At 36.5% G+C, this 21647-nt stretch overlaps 1 long non-coding RNA gene across 1 annotated transcript in view; it reads right to left on the reverse strand.

The window, feature by feature from the left end:
• LOC103094538 (uncharacterized) overlaps positions 1-21422 on the reverse strand; it is a 117834-nt gene extending 96412 nt beyond the window's left edge. The window contains exon 1 of the long non-coding RNA XR_008916592.1: positions 21346-21422. This is a non-coding gene — a long non-coding RNA (uncharacterized LOC103094538). The remainder of the gene's footprint in view (positions 1-21345) is intronic.
• Between the last annotated feature and the right edge of the window lie 225 nt (positions 21423-21647).

Raw genomic sequence — 21647 nt, forward strand, 5'->3', positions numbered from 1 at the left:
TCAAGGACATGTTATAGGCTTATTCTTCCTTACTTAGAATTTTTACATATGAGATTTTGATAGTTTATGTTTCATCCGAAAGTTACTTTTTCCCTCTTTTATTATTATTTTTTTTGTTTTTTATTGTCATTTGACAATTGATTCATATCCTCATAACTCAGTGGTGTATACTGGGGTAATCCATGTGTTGGTAAACACCCTCCTCAGGAGGAATTGTATTATTTCCATAAAATTCTAGACTTATAAAAATTTTTTCTTGTTTTAGAGTAATTTTAGGATAAGAAACTTACTACCTCCCTGAATCAAGAAAGTGAACTGTTTGGAGAAGACACCATAAAGAAGCCCTCAGAAAACCCACACACTGCACCAAAATATCCAGAATGAACTTTGGGATGTCGTGAATTGAACTGTGGTGGTGATGGTGGAAGTTGAATGCATTTATTTTGAATGTAATTCTTATGCCAAAGGAGACTGTGCCCAATTTGGCTTTTTGTCAATGCACATAGCTATCATTGGTTTTGTTCTCTTTCTCTTTTATTTCCCTCTTGTAACCAAATTATTATAATTTCCCCTTAGAAAGTAAAATATTGTATGTACCTCTAGCTAAAGATACTTAGAAATATAAGTTGGTTATGTGTACTCATTGGGGAAACTAGGCATATAAATTTGGGAGATGTCTACATGCTCATTTCCCAATGGAATCACAGCAGGGATTGTGTGATTAGAATTTTCTTACCAGAACTCTCTTTCAAAGATTCCCATTTTCCTTCACACATTACATGCTAATGTAGGGAGGATATATTGTGTTGTGACCCTACCTCTTGCTCTCTCTGGACCTGGGAAGGCAATTATGGAGGTTGGGTGAGAGCTAGGCAGGATAATTTTATTCACATGGCTTTACTTAGGTTTTATACTTCTATTTCATTTTTTTACTTATTCTACTTCAAGTGATTATTAATAAATCTTATTAAATATAATACTTGGAGTTATTGATATTAATTTAAATCTTACAACTGTTACCCTGGCACAGGCTCTCACAAATTTATGTCTTACTGTCTGTAGGGTTTTCTTGGTAAAGTTACTAGCATAGTTTTATCAAGTTCAACTTCCTCATTTTACAAAGGAGAAAGCTGAGAGGTTAAGGGAATTGTCCACTTATCACACAGGTGATAAGTACCAGAGGCAAGATTTGAATTCATGACCTCAGACTCTAAATCCAATGTTTTTTTTTTAATTGTATTACATTATGTTAGAAAGTCATGATTCAGGAAGGCTCTGGTTCAAATTCTGCCCTTTTCATTTATTATCTGAGCCAAATAAATACACCCCAGTTTCATTATCCATATAATGAGATTGAGGAGACTTAGAGTATCTTTCTCACAGAGGTATTGTAAACTCAAATGAAACAATGCATATAAAGTTCCTTATGAACTTTTGAGTAATCTAGAAATGCCAGTTATCTTTTTTTTCTCACCCAGGTACTACCTACTTTCTTTTTGTACCTTGAGATATTAGACTGGCCCTGATGGAAGGCACTCCAACCCTAATAACAACAGAAGGGTCATTAGTATTTGGTGTTTTCTATACTCTTTGAAGCACTTCTGTCCCTCCCACTACCAATCCCAGGCACTTCCTGAGGCCGCTGATCACTTTCTTTAAACATGGAGATTCTGGTATCTAGATTAAACTCTAGTCATCACCTGTATTCACAGCTTGTTGCTGTCCAAACTCCCAAGTGCTGAACTTGTTCCTTTCCTGTTTCTCTCTACTCATTCAATACCGAAGTCCTTAAATGAGAGGCTAATGCCAATTGTTTCCACTCTTTCAATGTATATTCCTCTCTTACTACCTATAAGCCTATATTTTCCCTTAACTATACTGAAACCACACGCTGCAAGGCTACCAATCATCATTTTGCCAACTCCTCTCCTCTTTTCTACTCTCCCCACCCCCCCCCAATCTTTCTGCTGCATTCAGATCTGTTTTGTAGAGTTAGGTAGTACAACATGAACAAAACTAAGATTCAAAATAAGCTTGACAAAACTAGGTCAAAATGGACAAGAAGAAATTAAATAGGTATAAATGTAAAATCTTGCATTTATATTTTAAAATAATCACTGCACAAGTATAATTAGAAGGAAAGAGCTGACTTGGCAACAGAGAAAGCAAGAAAGATCTGGGGTATATAACAGACTATATGCCTAATAATAACCCATAGTGGGATATGGTTGTTTTTAAAAAAAAAGAATTAAAATCTCAAGTTCTTTTTAATGGAGAGGTCTTCCTACAAAGCACCTAGTTCCCCATTGCTTAAGTTTTGCAAAGAGGTTTATCTGTCAGAGAATTTGTAGAAGGGATTCCTGAATTTGGTGATGGTTTGTCTCAAAACTGTTTAGGTTTCTTCAATTCCTGAGATTTTATTTTTCTAACATGATGAGTACATGTTATAATTATAATTGGGTTGTTTCTCATATAAAATATATTTGCTAGTATCAGGTCTGCTTTCAAAATTTCTCCCACCTAGTAGTGCATACCTATTTGCTTCTACTTTTCTGAGATCATCTTTGAGAAATGTTAGGTTAATATTTCTGTAATTCCACTTTTAACATTACACAATTACTTTATATCTTTAAGGGTTCCTCCTTACCTACAGTATGAAGTTAGAATGATTTAGCATTATATTCAAACTACTCCATGACCTATATTACCTTAATTGTTCAAACATATTTCCCATTACTTCCTTCCCAACATGATCATTGCTCCATCCAGTCTAGTTCCTGATAAATATAATGCCCCTAATCTATCACATTCCTACTTCACTCAAATATCTAGTGATATGTCTTTTGCATAGAATATCATTTATCATCCTTTTCACCTGTCTAAATTCTACTTATTCATATAGATAAAGGTCCAGTTTTTTAAAGGTAAGCCAATTCCCTTCCAGGAGATCTGGAGCTAGGATCTGGAGCCAACAATTCAACAAGCAAGTATTAAGTCGTTACTATGTGTAAGGCTGTGTTACATGCCTGGGATATAACAAAAAAAAAGGCAAAAAACATTTTCTGCCCTCAAGAATCTCCAGTTCTAATTTCAGAGACAATTTCAAAACAACTAGATAGAGGATTTTGGCTCAAATTTGTCTCTTTTTCTATTTGTGAGTAAGTTTCAATAATTCACTTTGTCTGTCTAGGTGGGCCTTGATTTTCAAATATATATATATATATATATATATATATATATATATATATTTCTGTAGCAATTAGAGAAGAAAAAGAAATTGAAGGGATTAAAGTAGGCAATGAGGAAACCATACTATCATTCTTTGCAGATGATATGATGGTATACTTAAAGAATCCTAGAAAACCAACTAAAAAGCTAATGGAAATAATCAACAACTTTAGGAAAATTTCAGGATGCAAAATAAGTCCACATAAATCATCAGGGTTTCTATATATTTCCAACACATCCCATCAGCAAGAGTTAGAAAGAGAAATTCCATTTAAAATCATCCTAGACAATATAAAATATTTAGGAATTTATTTGCCAAGACAATCATAGGAATTATATGAACACAACTATAAAACACTTTCCACACAATTAAAACTAGATCTAAATAATTGAAAAAAAAACATTAATTGCTCATGGATAGTATGAGTTAATATAATAATTCCATAAAAATTAATTTACATATTCAGTGCCATACCTATCAAAATACCAAGAAAACTTTTTATAGAATTAGACAAAATTATAACTTCATTTGTAAGAACAAAAGATCAAGATTATCAAGGGAACTAATGAAAAAAATGTGAAGAATGGGGGCCTAGAAGTACCATATCTTAAACTGTACTATCAAGCAATGGTCATCAAAGAGATATAGTAATGGCTAAAAGACAGAAGGGTGGGTGGATCAATGGAATCGTCTTGGGACAAGAACCAACTATTTGACAAAAACTTCTAGGAAAATTAGAAAACAGTAAAGGAGAGATTAAGGTTAGATCAACATTTCACACCCTTTCACACATTACAAAGATGATTTCAGAATGGGTAAATTACTTAAACACAAAAAGGGAAATTATTAGAGAGAGGCAGAGTCAAGATGGTGGCTTAGAGGCAGCAAAAGTTCAGACCTCTGAAAACCCTTTCTCACCAATTACAAACTAAATACTCCTAAGGGATTGAAAATCAAACCTAACAACAAGAGAGAGCCAAGGAACCCTCCTGCTGGACTCAATTTAAAAGGTACACTCCCACCCCCAAAGCCTGAATTTGAGAACACTTGGGTTTAAGTGGAAGGAAGAAGGAAGGTCTCAGGACTCCTCCCCCACCTACAACTCTGAGCCTCCAGCAGTAGCTGGAACCTCTGGGCAGACAAGGGTGCTGGTCTGGAAGGAGTACCTTGTGGGCAAAGCTGTGCCAGGCCCATAGCATTGAACACAGGTGGCGGGGAAGCAGTTGGGGAAGAAGTGCAGAGTGGGCAGCCTAGTTGCAACAGCAGAGACACTCCAGATTTCCCCTCCCCTTCCCAAGGTTTTGGTCTCAGGGCACATCCAGCTCTACAAGTTCCAACCACCTTGAATTAATCTCATCAAAGCCTTAAGAGGGCAGGGAAACTCAAGCACCAAAACCACTCCTCCACAGACTGCATTGAGAGATTTGCTGACTAAGCTCCAAGATGAAAGGCTGACAGAAAAGTCCAAAACCACAGATCCAAAACATAATGAGAGAAGCAAGAGTTCCAGCAACAACAGGTGGAAAAGAAGCGGCAAATATGAGCAAACAACAGAAAAAAAATTACAATTGACAGCTTCTATTCAGGCATTGAACAAAGAGCAAATGTAACAAAGAAGGATTAAAAACACCAAGCAAAAACACAGAAACCCCAAGGAATTAGACACAGATTTTGGAAGAACTCAAAAATATAATTAAAAACACAATTAAAATAGGCTGAAGACAACTGGGAAAAGAACTTAAAAAGAAAGATGTCATTTGGAAACAAAGGAACTCAAACCAAAACAAGAAAATTGTGCCTTGAAGGCCAAAATTAATCAACTTGAAAATGAGACAAAGGAGCTGAAAGATCAGAAGGAGAAGGATGACAAAAAGCCAAGAATGAAATCTAGTCTTTAAAAACCAGAATACAACAATTAGAAGCAAGCAACTTCACAAGGCAGCAGGAAACTATAAAACAAAATCAAAAGAATGAAAAAAACTGAGGAAAATATGAAGCATCTCATTCACAAAACAGAAGATTTAGAAATTTGTTCCAGGAGAGACAACTTAAGAATCATTGATCTACCAGAAGACCATGACAAAAGAAAAAGCCTGGACATCATACTACAGGAAATTATCCAAAAAAACTGCCCTGATATTCTAGAACAAGAGGGAAAAGTGGAGATTGAAAGAATCCACAGATCACCTCCTGTACTTAATCCCAAGGAACAACACCCAGGAATGTTATAGCCAAATTAAAGAACTATCAGACCAAGGAAAAAATATTACAAGCTGCAAAGAGGAAGTCATTCAGATACTATGGAACCACAGTGAGGATAACACAGGATCTGGCTGCATATACACTGAAGGACCGAAAGCAAGGAATATGATATTCTGGAAAGCAAGGAAACTAGGTTTACAACCAAGAATCAACTACCCAGCAAAACTGACTATATTCTTAAAGGGGAAAGTATGGTCATTTAAAAAATAGAAGAATTCCAAGCATTTGTAAAGAAAAGACCAGATCTGAACAGAAAATTTGATGTCTAAGCACAGAACTCAAGAGAATCTTCAAAAGGTAATTAAGAAAGGGGGAAAAAACAAAAATAAAACAAAATAAAAAAGTTAACTTTTTTTAAGAGACTCATTAGGTTAAAATGATATATATCCGACTTCCGGTTAAGATGGTGGCTTAGAGAAAGCTCAAGTTCAGATCTCCGGAAAAACCTTCCCGACCGATCTCAAACTATAAGCTCCTAAGGCGCCGAAATTCAAAACGATCAACAGCACAGACCCTGGGAACCCTCCTCCTGGACCTGGACCCGGTTCAAAAGGTACGGCTCCCCTCAAAAGCCAGAACCCGAGATCCCTCGGACCTCAGATGTAGGAGCGCAGAGTCCAAGGCTCCCGGAAGCCGCAGCCCTGCCCGCTGGGCTCAGAGAGCAGAACCCTCAGGGCCTTCTACAGTCCCGGTGAAAGTTACTGCCTGGGGCTTCCGCTGCAGAGAGCTGGTCGAAACAACAGCAACCCTCAGGGCGGGCAAGACAGCCTCACGGGCTGGATCCTGCTATCCAAGTCTCAGTGAAAGTCCTTGCTCTCGGAGCTTGGGTTAGCTGCAGCCCATCCCCCCCGCAGGCCGACGAAACAGCCTCACGGCCAGCAATTCTGAAGGCAACTTCCGGAAAGCAACGTGGTCCGACCCTTCCATTCCAGTTCCAGTGAGGCATATTCAGTTTAACCCAGGGAAAGTCATAGAACCATCTGCCCAGGACTAAAGCCTCTGAACACCAGACAGAGACAAGAAAAGCCAATCCTCCACATTCAGAGATGGAAAACTCCACAGAAGCACAGAAGCCCCAAAATACCAAGAAAAATACGAAGAAAGGGGCGACTTTGGACACATTCTATGGAGCCAAAATACAAAATACAGAGCAGATAGAAGATAATATAAAAGAAAATGCTCCAAAACCTTCCAAAGGAAATGGAAACTCTCCACAAACCTATGAAGAATTTGAATCAGAAATGACCAAAAAGATGGAAGCCTTCTGGGAGGAAAAGTTGGAAATAATGCAAAAGAAATTCACGCATCTACAAAACCAGTTTGACCAAACTGTAAAAGAAAACCAGGCTTTAAAGGCCAGAATCAGGCAGCTGGAAGACAACGATCGTGTAAAAGAGCAAGAATCAATAAAGCAAAGCCAAAATACCAAGAAATTAGAAGAGAACATAAAATATCTCACCGACAAGGTGATAGATCTGGAAAATAGGGGGAGAAGGGATAATTTAAGAATAATTGGACTCCCAGAAAAGCCAGAAATAAACACCAAACTGGACATGGTGATACAAGATATAATCAAAGAAAATTGCCCAGAGATTCTAGAACAAGGGGGCAATACAGCCACTGACAGAGCTCACAGAACACCTTCTACACTAAACCCCCAAAAGACAACTCCCAGGAATGTAATTGCCAAATTCCAAAGCTATCAAACAAAAGAAAAAATCCTACAGGAAGCCAGAAAAAGACAATTTAGATATAAAGGAATGCCAATCAGGGTCACACAAGACCTTGCAAGTTCTACTCTGAATGATCGTAAGGCATGGAACATGATCTTCAGAAAGGCAAGAGAGCTGGGTCTCCAACCAAGAATCAGCTACCCAGCAAAACTGACTATATACTTCCAAGGGAAAGTATGGGCATTCAACAAAATAGAAGACTTCCAACTTTTTGCAAAGAAAAGACCAGAGCTCTGTGGAAAATTTGATACCGAAAATCAAAGAGCAAGGAATACCTGAAAAGGTAAATATTAAGGAAAGGGGAAAATGTTATCTTCTTCTTTTACTCAAACTCTCTTCTATAAGGACTACATTTATATAAACCTATGCATACTAATATGTGGGGAAAATGTAATGTATAAATAGGGGGTAAAGAAAGACCAAATAGAATAATCATTCTCACACAAAGATTCATATGGGAAGGGGAGGGGAAGAAAACTCCTATAAGAAGGAGAGGAAGAGAGGGGGGGGGGATTTACTTAAACCTCAATCTCAGGGAAATCAACTCTGAGAGGGAAAAACATCCAGACCCATTGGGATCTTGAATTCTATCTTACCCAACAAGGGTAAGGAGAAGGGAAAACCAAGGGGGGGAGGGGGAGAGGGAGAACAAAAAGGGAGGGAAAGAGAGGGGGGAAGGGGAGGGAACAAAAAGGGAGGGACTAAAAAGGGAAACATCAAGGGAGGGGACAAGGGGGACTGTTTCAAAGTAAATCACTGGACTAAAAGGTAGAGCCGAAGAAGAATAGGTTAGAATTAGGGAAGGCAATCAAAATGCCAGGGAGTCCACAAATGACAATCATAACTTTGAACGTGAATGGGATGAACTCACCCATAAAACGTAGACGAATAGCAGAATGGATTAGAATCCAAAACCCTACCATATGTTGTCTTCAAGAAACACACATGAGGCGGGTTGACACCCACAAGGTCAGAATTAAAGGATGGAGTAAGACCTTCTGGGCTTCAACTGATAGAAAGAAGGCAGGAGTGGTAATCATGATATCCGATAAAGCCAATGCAAAAATAGACCTGATCAAAAGGGATAGGGAAGGTAATTATATTTTGTTAAAAGGGACTATAGACAATGAGGAAATATCATTAATCAATATGTATGCACCAAATAATATAGCACCCAAATTTCTAATGGAGAAACTAGGAGAATTGAAGGAAGAAATAGACAATAAAACCATACTAGTGGGAGACTTAAACCAACCATTATCAAATTTAGATAAATCAAATCAAAAAATAAATAAGAAAGAGGTAAAAGAAGTGAATGAAATCTTAGAAAAATTAGAATTAATAGACATATGGAGAAAAATAAATAGGGATAAAGAGGAATACACCTTCTTCTCAGCACCACATGGCACATTCACAAAAATTGACCATACATTAGGTCACAGAAACATAGCACACAAATGCAGAAAAGCAGAAATAATGAATGCAGCCTTCTCAGATCACAAGGCAATAAAAATAATGATTAGTAATGGTACATGGAAAACCAAATCTAAAACCAATTGGAAATTAAACAATATGATACTCCAAAACCGTTTAGTTAAAGAAGAAATCATAGAAACAATTAATAATTTCATCGAGGAAAATGACAATGGCGAAACATCCTTTCAAACCTTTTGGGATGCAGCCAAAGCGGTAATCAGAGGTAAATTCATATCCCTGAATGCTTATATTAACAAACAAGGGAGAGCAGAGATCAATCAATTGGAAATGCAAATGAAAAAACTGGAAAGCGATCAAATTAAAAACCCCCAGCAGAAAACCAAATTAGAAATCCTAAAAATTAAGGGAGAAATTAATAAAATCGAAAGTGATAGAACTATTGATTTAATAAATGAGACAAGAAGCTGGTACTTTGAAAAAACAAACAAAATAGACAAGGTACTGGTCAATCTAATTAAAAAAAGGAAGGAAGAAAAGCAAATTCACAGCATTAAAGATGAAAAGGGGGACAGCACCTCTGATGAAGAGGAAATTAAGGCAATCATTAGAAATTACTTTGCCCAATTATATGGCAATAAATACACCAATTTAGGAGAAATGGATGAATATATACAAAAATACAAACTGCCTAGACTAACAGAAGAGGAAATAGAATTCCTAAATAATCCCATATCAGAAATTGAAATCCAACAAGCCATCAAAGAACTTCCTAAGAAAAAATCCCCAGGGCCTGATGGATTCACCTGTGAATTCTATCAAACATTCAGAGAACAGTTAATCCCAATACTACACAAACTATTTGACATAATAAGCAAAGAGGGAGTTCTACCAAACTCCTTTTACGACACAAACATGGTACTGATTCCAAAACCAGGCAGGTCAAAAACAGAGAAAGAAAACTATAGGCCAATCTCCCTAATGAATATAGATGCAAAAATCTTAAATAGGATACTAGCAAAAAGACTCCAGCAAGTGATCAGAAGGATCATTCACCATGATCAAGTAGGATTCATACCAGGGATGCAGGGCTGGTTCAACATTAGGAAAACCATCCACATAATTGACCACATCAACAAGCAAACTAGCAAGAACCACATGATTATCTCAATAGATGCAGAAAAAGCCTTTGATAAAATACAACACCCATTCCTATTAAAAACACTAGAAAGCATAGGAATAGAAGGGTCATTCCTAAAAATAATAAACAGTATATATCTAAAACCAACAGCTAATATCATCTGCAATGGGGATAAACTAGATGCATTCCCAATAAGATCAGGAGTGAAACAAGGATGCCCATTATCACCTCTACTATTTGACATTGTACTAGAAACACTAGCAGTAGCAATTAGAGAAGATAAAGGAATTGAAGGCATCAAAATAGGCAAGGAGGAGACCAAGTTATCACTCTTTGCGGATGACATGATGGTCTACTTAAAGAATCCTAGAGATTCAACCAAAAAGCTAATTGAAATAATCAACAACTTTAGCAAAGTTGCAGGATACAAAATAAACCCACATAAATCATCAGCTTTTCTATATATCTCCAACACAGCTCAGCAGCAAGAACTAGAAAGAGAAATCCCATTCAAAATCACCTTAGACAAAATAAAATACCTAGGAATCTATCTCCCAAGACAAACACAGGAACTATATGAACACAACTACAAAACACTCGCCACACAACTAAAACTAGACTTGAACAATTGGAAAAACATTAACTACTCATGGATAGGACGAGCCAATATAATAAAAATGACCATCCTACCCAAACTTATTTATCTATTTAGTGCCATACCCATTGAACTACCAAAATACTTCTTCACTGATTTAGAAAAAACTATAACAAAGTTCATTTGGAAGAACAAAAGATCAAGGATATCCAGGGAAATAATGAAAAAAAACACACATGATGGGGGCCTTGCAGTCCCTGACCTAAAACTATATTACAAAGCAGCAGTCATCAAAACAATTTGGTACTGGCTAAGAAACAGAAAGGAAGATCAGTGGAATAGACTGGGGGAAAGCGACCTCAGCAAGACAGTATACGATAAACCCAAAGATCCCAGCTTTTGGGACAAAAATCCACTATTCGATAAAAACTGCTGGGAAAATTGGAAGACAGTGTGGGAGAAACTAGGAATAGATCAACACCTCACACCCTACACCAAGATAAATTCAAAATGGGTGAGTGACTTAAACATAAAGAAGGAAACCATAAGTAAATTGGGTAAACATAGAATAGTATACATGTCAGACCTTTGGGAGGGGAAAGGCTTTAAAACCAAGCAAGATATAGAATCACAAAATGTAAAATAAATAATTTTGACTACATCAAACTAAAAAGCTTTTGTACAAACAAAACCAATATAACTAAAATCAGAAGGGAAACAACAAATTGGGAAAAAATCTTCATAGAAACCTCTGACAAAGGTTTAATTACTCATATTTATAATGAGCTAAATCAATTGTACAAAAAATCAAGCCATTCTCCAATTGATAAATGGGCAAGGGAAATGGATAGGCAGTTCTCAGATAAAGAAATCAAAACTATTAACAAGCACATGAAGAAGTGTTCTACATCTCTTATAATCAGAGAGATGCAAATCAAAACAACTCTGAGGTATCACCTCACAACTAGCAGATTGGCTAACATAACAGCAAAGGAAAGTAATGAATGCTGGAGGGGATGTGGCAAAATAGGGACATTAATTCATTGCTGGTGGAGCTGTGAAATGATCCAACCATTCTGGAGGGCAATTTGGAACTATGCCCAAAGAGCAACAAAAGAATATCTACCCTTTGACCCAGCCATAGCACTGCTGGGTCTGTACCCCAAAGAGATAATGGACACAAAGACTTGTACAAAAATATTCATAGCTGCGCTCTTTGTGGTGGCCCAAAACTGGAAAACGAGGGGATGCCCATCAATTGGGGAATGGCTGAACAAACTGTGGTATATGTTGGTGATGGAATACTATTGTGCTAAAAGGAATAATAAAGTGGAGAAGTTCCATGGAGACTGGAACAACCTCCAGGAAGTGATGCAGAGCGAGAGGAGCAGAACCAGGAGAACATTGTACACAGAGACTAATACACTGTGGTATAATCGAACGTAATGGACTTCTCCATTAGTGGCGGTGTAATGTCCCTGAACAACTTGCAGGGATCCAGGAGAAAAAAACACCATTCATAAGGAAAGGATAAACTATGGGAGTGGAAACGCCGAGAAAAAGCAACTGCCTGAATACAGAGGTTGAGGGGACATGACAGAGGATGGACTCTAAATGAACACTCTAATGCAAACACTATCAACAAAGCAATGGGTTCAAATCAAGAAAACATCTAATGCCCAGTGGACTTACGCGTCGGCTATGGGGGGTGGGGGGGGGAGGAAAAGAAAATTATCTATGTCTTTAACGAATAATGCTTGGAAATGATCAAATAAAATATATAAAAAAAAATAAAAAATAAAAATAAAAAAAAAGAAAAGAAATGATATATATCCCTATAAGAAAAGAGGACATTGGTAACTTTTAAAATTGTTTTTATCACCTGAGTAGCTAGAAGAATTATACTTAGAGGGAACAATGACAAAATGTATAGGATTAAATGCCAAGACATAAACATGTGTATTTTCTAAGAGGAAATTATAGTAGTGAGGGAGGAATAGAAAATCAAGAAAGCAAAACCAATGTTTTGATAGGTGCATTGACAGAAAGTCAAATTAGGGGCAGTCCCCTTGGCAAAAAAGTGTACATTTACAAATAAATGTTCAATCAAACTTCAGTTCAATCAACCACAACCAAAGTTCATTCTTGATCTTCTTGATGTAGTGTGGGTTTTCTGGCATCTTTCTGCAACAGTTCATTCTCTGGATATTCTCTGGATTTAGGAGTTAGCAAGATTCTTCCTTGAAGATCTTTCTCAATCAAAAAATAAAAAATCTTGGATTTTTATTAAAATACAACCCCCCACCCCTGAAGTGGGTGTTAAAAAACATCAAGTTCAGCTCAGGATGCAATGCTGAGTTACGGGGGTGTATGAGTCAATTATCAAAAAAAATTGAAAAACAATCAAAAACATAAGGAAAGGGAAAAAATTCAAAATAGGCCCGTATATAGGTCCAATTTAAAGTAATTTCTATCCCACAAGTCTGTAGGACAGAATGCAGTAATATTTCACTCATCCATTTGCAGCCAAGACTACAGGAAGTTGCCATGCTATAAGAAGAAAAGGAACTAGAATTCTATTTTGATAGGGAAGCATCATTTCCTGGTCTGGTTTTTGTCATTCTCAGGGATATAGGGAGCCAGAATGATATTCAAATTTTGTATGAGTACTTCACAAAGAGTGTAGATACAAGGAAGTTCTATGGCAGAACTTATGTCAAGCATCACAACCTCAAGTCTCACATTAGTTTTTCCTATGTGTTCTTTTTGGCACAATTCATGTTAAGTCTGTGCTCCTTGTTTTTATCCCATTTCCTAGAATCAGACACAAACATTAATCATAGTCCCATAACATTTTATCAATAAATGGCAGGTTCCCATAGTTTAAAGCTTTTGGGTATGCATTGATATTATAGCAAGTATATATATATATATATATACATATATATATAAAACTTATATTACTGCAGAAAAAATAATATTAATTGTATGTACCTTTAGTACAAGAAATGAGAAAAAATCAAATATTCTAATCAAAATAAAAGAAAAACAATAATAAAATAAGGAAAAAAAGAAAAAATCAGGAATTCAATGTGTTCTTGAAAAACAGCATCCACTTGTCAATGGATTATTATCTCTTATGCATGTGATAGGATACAGTCAATCAGTCTCAACAGAAGATGCTTTCTTCAAATGTGAGCAATGAATTCAAGAGTTCTTTTCTCCAATCTTTATAGATGTTGGAGTAGTTAACAATATTTGGAATGGTCCTTCCCAAGAAGGCTGAGTTGCTCTAGTATGCTTGAAATTCTTAATATACACTTTATCTCCTGGGTTCAGGTCATGAAGAGAAAAATCTAGTGGTCTGGATTGTACTGCAGCTCCTGATTCATGAAGTTCATGCAGTTTGTGCTGTAATTCCTGTATATAGGAAGCAATAGTAGTATCTCCTCCTAATAGTGATGTATATGCAGGGGAAAAAGGCTTAGCTTTTAGGCGGATGTCCAAAAAGCATCTCAAATGGTGAGATATGTAGGTCTCTTCTAGGCCTGATTCTAAGTTAAATGGGGCCAGAGGGATAATTTCAGGCCATTTTAAATGTGCCTCAGTGCATAATTTTCCAATCATAGTTTTAAGTTCTTTGTTCATTCTTTTCTACTATTTGGAGGAGAGACAAAACTGAAAAGGGTTAATTAATATCAACAAAATCAATAGAGTCTAAGAAGAACCACCTTATTTATATTTGGGACGTTCCTTGGACACCCCCCTAAAGGGCACCCCTCTGAGGGGCATTAGCACCTCGAGTATTTTTTGGATAAGCACTATTTTTTATATATTGTTGTTGGGCATTGTGCTGGGTATTATCATCTTCTTCATTTGGAGCACTGTCATTATTTTCCCAATTTCTATTTCTATAATTTTGATTTCTAAAGTTTTTATTTCTATAGTCATTGTTATAATTTCTAAAATTGTGCTTTCTATGATTATTATCATAGTCATTTCTATAGTTATTATTTCTAAAGCTCTGGGTTCCATTGTCATTATTATAGTTATTTCTACAATTATCCCTTCTGTAGTTGTTATTAAACTGCATATTCCTTCCGATAATCTTGAGAAAAGTTCTACACTATCATTTTGTGGCCCTTCTTTTCACAGAAGTGGAAGGTTACTGATTTATTTGTGAATTCCTGCAAAGGGGCTATGGTCTCTCCCGTATTTTTCAATTGTCTCTTTAACATTTCAATTTCTTTTTTTAAGTCTTCCACTAATGTATTGTGTTCCTCAGGTCTTTTTACATGACCCTTATAAACATAGGTTGCTACTCTTCTCAATTCTTCGAGGTCCATAGAGTCCCAATTAGGACAGCTAGTTTTAAAGTAGTCTTTTACCACTGAACAACAATTCTCAACAAATTGCCTATGTATTTGCCTAATGTCCCTTTCTCTGGATAAATCAAGGTCCATATATGTATGTCCTATGTCAATAAATCTGTCCATAAACTGGGAGGGGGTCTCATCAATTTCTTGTCGGGTTCCTTCAAATTTTGACCATTTTCCAGGTCTATCAGAGCAAGCTCTCATGGCTGCCAATAATGCTTCTCTGGCCTAGTTTAGTTTTGTGTGATTTAGTTCAACATTTGGGTTCCAATGAGGATCTTCAGTTGGCCAATAATGTCCTCTTCTATCTCGTTTCTGTTTAGCCAGAGAGATGATATTTTTTTTTCTATTTTTGTTAAAAATGTCCCTAACAAATTTTCAACATCCATCCAAGTGGGGTCAAAAGTTCAGAATATGTTCACTAATTGTTTTATAATTAATATTGGTTCTTCCTCAAATGATGGAAGATCTTCCTTGAATTTATTTAAGTCTTCAGGGTTAAAAGGTGTGTGGTGTCTTACAGATACCAAGTTTCCATTTTTATTAAAAGTGGGTACTTCCCTTAAAGGGAATACATGATCTGAATTATTTGGTACTCCTGTTTCTGTTCCTAGGCTTCTTGATCCATTCTCAATGGGGTAGGTATGAGAAAGGAAAAGGTTGGGCCCACTGAGGGAGAGGGTTTGTTGTTGTCCCAAAGTGCCAGAAGGATCAGAGGTAGGAAGGGCATGGGAATTGGATTGGGTAGGTTGGGAAGGAGGGGCAAAGGAAGAAGAGTCATTAGCTGGGGGAAAGGATGCAGAGGGGTTAGGGTTGGAGGAATAAATAGGTTGTAAACTTAAGTGTGAACTTAGGGTGGAAGGGGTGGGGTAGGAAGAATGGGCAGGGTGTGAACTTAGGGTGGAGGTGGTAGGATAGGAAGCATGGGTGGGGGGAACTGGGGCTGAGCAGGTTGGGCAGGGGGCATGCGCAGGGGCAGGGATGGTTTGGTTAGGAGCAGGGGGTTCTGGGGCTGAGGGGTAGGGGGAGCAGTGAGTTGGTTAGGAGGGTTAGTGTTTTTCATAAAAGCTATGAGCTCCCCAATACTTTTCTCTAAAAACTCAAGCCGAGTATTTAGTTCTTCATTTTGTTGAACATTAGAAGGAGCAATCAATTGGTATGATTGGGAAATGGGTTTTTTAAGGGGAGACTGACCTGAATCTTTTATTAGATTCCATATCTTGTGCATAGTATTAGAGAGAATTAGATACATTACAGCTCCAACAAGTAAAATCTCAATCAGAAACAGTGTGTAGTATAGCCATTGCCATACATAGTCTGGGATTATGAAATAGGCAAAGAACAATAATTGTACTGTAAAAGAAACAATGTATTTAGTGAAAAGCCTGAAAAGCCAGTTGTTAACTAATTGTGAACTGGCTGTAAACCCATATTTCTAAAGTAAACATGTGGGGAGCAGGACAAGGCCAAAGCTTTCTCCAGATTTCCTGTAATCCTAATCTAGGCAGTTGTTCCCTAAAGGAAAGGGGATTTAGAAACACCTCTCCTAGCCAGGACCTTAGGGCCCTGTTGCTAAGATTTAAAACAGCTGTGTTCTATTTAATTTAGGGAGAAATTAAAATGTTTTTTACTCATCTGCTCTTGCAACTGCGTTTTGAAGCCGAATTAGCACATTTAAAAGACTGACTAACAGAAGCAAGTAATAAAGAGAGAAAGGAAAGAGATTTCAAAGAAATTTGAGGGTTTTCGTTACAACCTACATGGTCAGCCAAAACCATAACTGCCAAAACGTGGTTGCCAAAACTGTGAATATTAAAGCACTGTAAATGCCAAACTGAAGACCAAGCTATCACTCTTTGCAGATGATATGATGGTCTTCTTAAAGAATCCTAGCGAATAAACTAAAAAGTTAGTCAAAATAATCAACAATTTTAGCAAAGTAGCAGGATACAAAATAAACCCACATAAGTCATCAGCGTTTCTATATATCTCTAACCCTTTTCAGCAGCAAGAATTAGAAAGAGAAATTCCATTTAAAGTCACCCGAGACAATATAAATATCTAGGAATCTATCTGCTGAGACAAACACAGGAACTATATGAACACAACTACAGTCTATTATAAGCCTAAAGATCCCAGTTCTGGGACCAAAATCCACTATTTGATAAAAAATGCTGGGAAAATTGGAAGATAGTATGGTAGAGATTAGGCTTAGATCAAAATCTTACACCCTACACCAAGATAAACTCAGAATAGGTGAATGACTTGAATATAAAGAAGGAAACTACAAGTAAATTAGGTGAACACAGAATACTATACATGTCATATCTTTGGGAAAGTAAAGATTTTAAAACCAAGCAAGAGCTAGAAAAATCACAAAATGTAAAAGCAATAATTTTGATTATATCAAATTAAAAAGTTTTTGTACAAAAAAAACCCAATGCAACCCAAATCAGAAGGGAAGCAACAAATTGGAAAATAATCTTCATAACCAAAACCTCTGACAAAGGTCTAATTACTCAAATTTGTAAAGAGCTAAATCAATTGTACAAAAAATCAAGCCATTCTCCAATTGATAAATCGGTAAGAGGCACGAATAGGAAATTTTCAGACAAAGAAATCAAAACTATTAATAAGCACATGAAAATAAATCTCTTATAATCAGAGAAATGCAAATCAAAACAATTCTGAGGTATCACCTCACACCTAGCAGATTGGCTAACATGACAGCAATGGAAATTAATGAATGCTGGAGGGGAGGTGGCAAAGTGGGGACATTAATGCATTGCTGTTGGAGTTGTGAATTGATCCAACCATTCTGGAGGACAATTTGGAACTATGCCCAAAGGGCACTAAAAGACTGTCTGCCCTTTGATTCAGCCATAGCCTTGCTGGGTTTGTACCCCAAAGAGCTAATCAGGAAAAATTCACGTACAAGAATATTCATATCTGCGCTCTTTGTGGTGGCAAAAAAAATTGGAAAATGAGGGGATGCCCTTCAATTGGGGACTGTCTGAAAAAGTTGTGGTATATTTTGGTGATGGAATACTATTGTGCTCAAAGGAATAATAAAGTGGAGGAATTCCATGGGGACTGGAACAACTTCCAGGTATTGATGCAGAGTGAGAGGAACAGAACCAGGAGAACATTATACAAGGAGACTGATACACTGTGGTACAATTGAATGTAATGGACTTCTCCATTAGTGGCAATGCAGTGATCCTGAACAACTTGAAGGGATCTATGAGAAAGAACAGTATCCACATTCAGAGGAAAAGCTGTGGGAGTAAAAACACAGAAGAAAAACAGCTGCTTGATTTACATGGGTTGAGGGGATATGATTGGGGATATAGACTCTAAATGAACATCCTAGTGCAAACATCAACAATATGGAAATAGGTTTTGATCAAGGACACTTGTAATATCCAATGGAATTGAATATTAGCTATGGGAATGTTGGGGGGAGGGAAGGGAGGGTGTAGGAATATGATTCTTGTAACCAAGAAATAATGTTCTAAATTGACTAAATAAATTAATTTAAAAAAGGGAAATTATTAATAAATTAGGTGAACATAGAAGAGTATACCTGTCAGATCTATGGGAAAGGAAAGAATTTAAGGTTATGCAAGAGACAGAGAATATTACACATGTAAAAAGAATATTTTGTTGTTTTTTATTTTTTTAATTTGGAAATTTTTATTTAATTAGTTAATTTAGAATATTTCCCATGGTTACATGATTCATGTTCTTTCCCTCCTCTACCCCACGTCTCTCCTGTAGCTGACACACAATTCCACTGGGTGGAATAATTTTGATCACATTTAATTAAATTAATTAATTAAAAAGTTTTTGTACTAACAAAATTAAATGCAAACAAAATTAGAAGGGAAGCAACAAATTGTTTAAAAAGTCTTTATAACAAGAACCTCTGACAAATGTCTAATTTCTCAAATTTATAAGGAGCTAAGTCAAAACAATACAATTGTTTGAGGGATTGTGGTAAAATTGGGACACTAATGCATTTCTGGTAGAGCTGTGAATTTATTCAACCATTCTGGAAGTCAATTTGGAATTATGTCCAAAGGGTTTTTAAAAGTTTTAAAAAAAAGGTTTTTAAAGAATGCCTGACCCTTGATCCAGTCACACAACTGCTGGGTTTGTACCACAAACAGATAGTAAGGAAAAATAGGTGTACAAAAATATTTACAGCCACATTCTTCATAGTGGCAATAAAACTGGAAAGTAAGAGGGTGCCCATCATTGGGGAATGGCTGAAGAAATTGTGGTATCTGGTGGTACTGGAATACTATTGGGCAGAAAGGAATAATGAACTGGAGGAATTCCATGTGAACTGGAAGTACCTCTAGGAATTGATGTAGGGCAAAAGAAGCAGAACCTGGAGAACGTTGTACAAAGAGATTAATACATTGTGGTACAATTGAATGTAATGACCTTCTTTACTAGGACAATTCTGAAGGACTTATGAGAAAGAATCCTATGCACATTCAGAGAAAGAACTGTGGTAGTAGAAATGTAAAAGAAATCATATGAGTGTTCACTTGGTTTGATGGATATATGATTGGGAATTTTGACTTTAAATGATCACTCTTTTGCAAGTATTAATAATATAGAAATGGGTTTTGAAGAATGGTACATGTATAACACAGAGAATTGCTTGTCAGCTCCAGGAGGGGGAAGGAAAGAACCTGAATCATATAACAATGCAAAAATCTTGTAAATTAATTAATTAATTAAAAAATTAAAAAATAAAATGTATTTATTAATTTGTATGTTACATTAAAGTTCTTGGTATCTCCTTCCCTCTCTTCCCTCCTCACACTAAAGAAGGCATTTGATATATTTATGTATAAATCTATGTCTTTCTTATTTCTATTTGTCAATTCTTCCCCTGGAGGTGGACATAAACAAGTTACTCTTCAAACAATATTTATTTGCTGTATATAATGTTCTCATTTTTGCTCAATTCATACTTCATAATTTCATGTAGGTCTTTCCATGTTTTTAAAAACTCAACCTGTTCTGATAATATGTGTATAATCAAGATCAAATTGCCTGCCAGCACCAGGAGGGAAAATGCAAGGAAGGGAGGGAGAAAAGTTTGACCATATAACTTAAGAAACCTTGTGTGGAAATGTATTATAACAGTAATTGGTAATAAATAAATAAACAAATAAATATTTAAAACATTAATAAAAACTTAAGCTGTTCATTTCTAACGGCACAGTAGTATTCCATCTGTTAAAGGAGTTTTCTTAATCTCTCCCTCTGTCCCTTTAAGAGGCAGAGGAGCAGAAACATTTCTCAGTAAGAATCAGTTAACTGGCAGCCTCTGTGAGCTAGTAGTGAAGATTCCCTTACCTAGAAAATAAAGGAGGAGATAAGTAAAAGAGCAGTTTGACAGTTAGAGGTTTTTGTCTCTGCGTTCCCTAGAGAGCAGGTGTCTGTCTCTGTATCTCTGAGACTGGCAGTTGGGGATAGAGAAAACGGATTTAAGGCTTTAACAGCCTGAAAGGAGGCACCCATTGAGTATCTTAGATAGGTAGCTAGATAATGAATATAATTTAGATAGACAGTGTAGCAGGAGTAGGCCCAGCCTGGCCCTGGCAGAAGAAACTACCCTCAATGGTGGATAGATTTAGAAATTTTTAATTAGGATTAGGATTTTAGGTATAGTTATAAGATTATTCTCACTTTCCTCCTTTCTATTTCCTATATGAACTTTCCTCAGAATAAACTATTTGTTTTGTGTTTTATCAAACTGCTCTCCTGACCTTTGTTCAAACACCTATCAAAAAAAATTTAACCTCTCACACATTATAGCCAGATGCCACAAGTTATTTAGCCATTCCTCAGACACCTCTTTAATTTCAAATTCTTTGTCATCACAAAGAGAGCTGCTATAGAAATTTTAGGATATATAGATTATTTTATTTTTTCCCTGATCATTTTAGGAAACAAACCAATGATGAAAGGGCAAAAGGACAAATGTTTATTTTCTAAACCAGAAGTGCTGATGAGCAATGATTTGGTCAAGAGGAGAGCATTAGGTAAAGGAAAGCACAGATGTACTGCTCTGGCATGTTTTAAAGAAGATATTGCAACACAAGATGGATTTGCAAGAAAAAGCAAGAGATTGAAATTTTGGGGAACCCCCAATCAACCAGATCAAGACAAGATTCAAATAGAATCTGGACAGGAGGCAGTTAGGAGCCCCACTGCTTGGACCTGGGTCTTTTCTTTCTGACTGTTAAGGGAGGAAAGTGAAACCAATTCTCTTTGTCATTGATTGTTCCCCGGACAGAGTACTGAGAGGACTTTTGAAGCCTAGCTCAGAAGAAACTTAGTCAAACCTTTTTTTCCTGTCAATATCCCCCTTCAGAGAAATTAACTTTGTTTTATGAGTTGAATACCTTGTGAAAATCTTCAATCAACAGGAAACTTATTTTCCTCTTTCCCCCTCCCTCTTCTGACCTTTTCTCCTTCAAAAAATAAACTCCTGTAGTTAAAAGAACTAAATTATGGGATTGATTATTGGGGAAACCCTTGAAGCTTACCATTCTTGAGATGAGCCTTTAGATTCAGTTGGGAAAGGGACAGGAAGTAGTGTGGGGGAGGCATGCAAGATCCAGCCTTGCCCAGTAGTTGACTTCCTGCTGTCCCTGTCCTATTACCACAAATATCCCAGTATTGCCCTCTATCACAATGTTCAATCCTTGTTGTTGTTTTTGTTTTTAAAATATTTATTAATTTCTTCAGTTACCTGTAGAAACAACTCTTGACAATTGTTTTCTGACATTTTAGTATTCATATTTTCTTTCTTCTTTCCTCCCCCATCCTTCTAGAGGAGGTAGATAAT

This window comes from Monodelphis domestica, chromosome 2 (genome assembly GCF_027887165.1).
Source record: "Monodelphis domestica isolate mMonDom1 chromosome 2, mMonDom1.pri, whole genome shotgun sequence".
Taxonomy (NCBI): Eukaryota; Metazoa; Chordata; class Mammalia; order Didelphimorphia; family Didelphidae; genus Monodelphis; species Monodelphis domestica.